Source organism: Cynara cardunculus, assembly GCF_001531365.2.
Source record: "Cynara cardunculus var. scolymus isolate 2C chromosome LG 1, CcrdV1, whole genome shotgun sequence".
Classification (NCBI taxonomy): domain Eukaryota; kingdom Viridiplantae; phylum Streptophyta; class Magnoliopsida; order Asterales; family Asteraceae; genus Cynara; species Cynara cardunculus.
The window spans coordinates 30,863,891-30,868,592 of NC_037528.1; the positions used below are offsets into that span (position 1 = coordinate 30,863,891).

At 31.5% G+C, this 4,702-nt stretch overlaps 1 non-coding gene across 1 annotated transcript; it reads left to right on the plus strand.

Moving 5' to 3' along the window:
* Positions 1-3,095: 3,095 nt before the first annotated feature.
* TRNAN-GUU lies at positions 3,096-3,167 on the plus strand. The gene has a single exon. It is a non-coding gene; the product is annotated as a tRNA-Asn (tRNA).
* Positions 3,168-4,702: the final 1,535 nt, after the last annotated feature.

Genomic DNA, 4,702 nt, shown 5'->3' on the forward strand with positions numbered 1-4,702 from the left:
AAAATGAGGGTTAGACATGTATGTCTAGTGAGGTTCTTTTTTTATGTAATGCATGATGAAGATCACCAAAACATTAATTTCAAATAATTCATTCCATGTAGTAAAGGCTGAAAATCATATTCTGTTTCAAAACACTTTTAATCAAAATTAATGACCATAGGCCATATTTTCCCGTAACCATAACATMAATACTATTATTTCTAATAAGAACAACATCTCTGAATCCTCAAATCACCAAGAAGTGARAACTCCAATCTGTTRTAATCTTAAAAGATATAATAGCAATAGTTATACCATGCACACACACAACGACCATTCTTATTATATCCATAATTTCCCCTTTATAGCAACAGCTATCCATCACACACAACGACCATCCTTATTTCCCCTGAAAATCTTATGAACTATTTCATCCAATGACAGGCTGCAGGCATATATGTCATAGTGAACCTTGTTCATAGTTTTTAACCAAAACCTATAGATTATTTCATCCAATAACGGAACAAAGTTATATACGTTAGAGTGAACCTCGTCTATAGTTTTAACCAATCATAATCTCAAAATAGGTTTATATTCAAAATATTCCGAGCCTTAGAACAATCTGTTTTGTAAATGATTTCTCAAATCATCTAATCCTCTTTAAATCCTCAACACAGTATATCAAATCCAAAACTGCTTTTAAAGCACAGTTTCTGCTTTAATCTTTTCCAAAACATATTCAAACTTTAGAATCACAAAATATTTCCTTTAAAACTTAAACAAAATAGTTTTACTAAATTCCTTTAAATTTCAAACCATCAATACTCAATAGTTTACAAAAATCAACAGTAGATATAAACTCACAGTTTGTAAACAGATAGCAGTTCAAAAACTCACAGGTTATATCAAAACAGTAGTTAAACTCACCTTGTTACAACAGATTCTGTAGTAAAAGATCACACAGCAAACAGAGATTCTTTAAAACGCTGGTTCTTTCTCAAAAACACCTTCACCGTCTTCAACTTTTCTTTCTAAAAATATATCTTCTTTCAAAACAAAGAATGATAAGATTATCTTATCTTATCCTTCTTTTTATACTTCTTTCTAAGGYGGTGATGATTATTTATAAATTCCAGGCTGGTGAAATCTTTAACCAATCACAACATTTTTGGGTGGCAGGTTTAGTATTATAAAACTTAATTTACTTCATCATTAAGATACCATTTTACTTCATCACTAAGATACCATTTTACTTCATCACTAAGATACCATTTTAAATATTCTTATCCTGCACATGCACCTTACCTATTAAGGTATGCAATTTATCACATATATACACAAACATAACATAACATATGCATGTATCCTCTTACGTTCATCATGTCTTTGCACATATATCATCCATGTATATTATTTTATCATGCATACTATTAGATATTCAAATATTAATCACGTATAATTTTACCTCAACCCAGATTGTCTGAAACCGGGTTATAACATCACTGAGAGAAAAGATCAACATATATGTTCTAGTAGGGACATGAATCAAGACATCTAATGAACTGTGTGTGTTCATAAGTGTTCATATGAACTTTTAATCGAATTTATATTGATTATGACGTTTTTGTGTTTTTTATAGTTCATATTGTATTGGTAGCTTTTTCTTTAATTAATACTACCAGCCCAATTCATATGTTCAAATGGAATGAGTTCATCGTCAACTTAATTTGTTATGAAATCCAATTCTGATAACCATTCGGCTCCATCAGCTGCTTATGATGCTTGACCTGCCATAGACTGCAACTAGTGTTTATATCCGTTCAGATGTGTTCATATACGTTCAGGTGTGTTCATATACGTTCAGGTGTGTTCATATATGTTCTAGTAGGGACATAAATAAAAACATATAATATTGAATTTATAATTTTTGTTAATTTATTATTGATCTTGATTTTTTTATAACATTGATTTTTCTATCTATAATGTTTTTGATAGAAGAGACCCGATAGTAAAGTTTTCGGTATCGTTCAAGCTATTATGGATAACACCATTGTTCATAATGAAAGAATTATTGTTCACAAGTGTTCATATTGTGTTCATATGTACACTAGTTGCATATATCAACATTGTCTCGCTCCTGAATGTGTTCATAATGAAGGAACTATTGTTCACAAACAGTTCATATTGTGTTCATACCTGTTTTTTATTTATTTCCTTTCGTGTAACAACTATTTTTATTGTGTTCATAAATGCTATGCAGTCCAAGTTCATATATATGTCAATTTTTGTTCGTATTTGACACAATGGTTCATATATATATATATATATATATATATATGTGTGTGTGTGTGTGTGTTCATATGGTTCTTACATTAACAAAAATAATGAGATTTTTTGATTTTGTAACTCTCAATTAATTATATGGGAGTTACATAAAAAAGAAAATTACCTAACTACCCTTTTCCCCTTTGTTCACAAAATGTTATTTGAAATTGTAAATTTAAAAAATTAATTTTTTATCTTGATTAATCACAACCGTTTATTGTAAGAATCAATAGCCAAGATTGGTTAACAAAGTTAACATAATAATCTTGGTTAACATTCGAACTATCCCCGATATATTTATATATATATATATATATATGTGTGTGTGTGTGTGTGTGTGTGCGCTAGCTATATTTCATATGCAACCATGTCCATTTGTATAACTAATGCAACCCAATCAATTGAAATATTTATGGAAATGAAGAGAGTTCGTTTATTATGATTTGAATATTTATGGAAGATTACTAGGGTTCATTAATTATGATAAATACTTTATATTAGAAAATAATCTGAACTTTTATGAAATTACATATTCATCAAATTAAATAGACGGTTGAAATTGAGTTGTATTGGTTGTACAAATGTAAAGAATTGCATAATAAGTCATCTCTCTCTCTCTCTCTATATATAATAAATGGGACACACTATGCCTTGTTCATACATAGGCTTCTCTGGTACGAAATGAGAGCCACTACGAAGAAGTTCCGGGAGTTACGAAGGAAGCTTCGAGCTCATATTGGTCATGGGTTGAGAACGGGAATGGAACTCTATGAGATYGAATCTCCCGTTGTTCCTCAGTAGCTCAGTTGTACAGCGGTCGGCTGTTAACCGATTGGTCGTAGGTTCGAATCCTACTTGAGGAGATTTGACTTGAATATCATTCTGAAAAATATACTTGTACACAAGTCTCTAATTCATATTCTCAGCTACCACTAATAATCATTCAAAGGAACTATAAAAACCGCAAACATGATAATCAAGACGACATCCAAAACAACAACATTGCACCCTGCACATCCACATTACTACTATTATTCATTTGTGAATAAACTTCTAATCTGATTCTACATATCTATTTGGTTTCTAGTTTTACTTTTCCCTTACAAGAATATATGATGATGGTCTTTATGGTTTGTGTTCTCGAATAATTTATCGTACTTTTGGCCCCCTTTTCTTGCAGCTTTCAAATCCCTCCAACACCAAACCATGTACATCTCGTCCGAATTCCTTAGGCGAAAGCTGTTGGGTTACGGGATCTCAAGCATAGCAGAAAATAAAAACGTAACCCTCCAAGGACCCATACGAACCGGAATGAATCGGGTGTTTCGAAATTATACCTCACAGTTAGCGAAACTTTGAATCACAGCAACAAACAAAGTTTGATGCCCCACGGTATCCACACGAATAATCCGAATCCTTTGCCTTCTCGTGATGCTAGTCACGGTTTCAAAACGTAGAAAGAAAAGAGAACATATTGTTGTAGATGATTTTAAGAAATAATTGCAAGACTCAAAAATCACTAGCATAAAAATGTCATACATTTTATATGGACATGAGATGTATGGCCTAACCATCACCATACCTCCACCATGCTTGAGTATAAGACCTTCATACACCATCACTCTCTTACAAAGTCATCCCTAGTCATCTTTATTTATTTCCAACATAAATAATATCTGATTTTATTTAATCAGATTAAATCGATACAAATCAAATATGATAATTAAACATTTTAATTATTGAAACTCCTTATTCGAATATGTTCAAAGCGTGTGACTCAAATGGGTTCTCGACTGTTAGTAATAAATATAAATATCATATTTATAGTTACAAACGATGAGCGGTATCTAACAATACATCACCGTTACCCAAATAATGAGAATTGGTGATACAACAAATTATCGGTTTGTTGTCAATTTTAGTTTACATATTTAATTCTTTTGTCCTTGATGTCCATATTGAACACGAGACATTGAATGTGTCATTCTCGTTATGTCCAATCTCTAGTTTCTTGATTCCATAACATACTAACAAAAATAGATAATGATATCTCATATCAATTATCTAAGCATGCATGCATTTCTTTAGTATATATTTATCAAGGGGCCTAGAGACATCACTCCTGTCATAAAGGAGGGGCAAATCCTATCTCGATACATGCTAATTCTATCATGTGATATGCAACATACCCAACTATCATTCTGTCACCCATTTACGGAATGATTAGAATAAATGTCAAAATACATTACTCACATATAACAAACTCCATGTTCTCAAGTCAAAGAATTACATGTACATTGACCATATGAGAAACACTTATGACACTCACATGACATCCAATGAAGTGTTCTCATAACGAGTCACGTCCGATACACAAAATCTTCATTTTGTACCCATA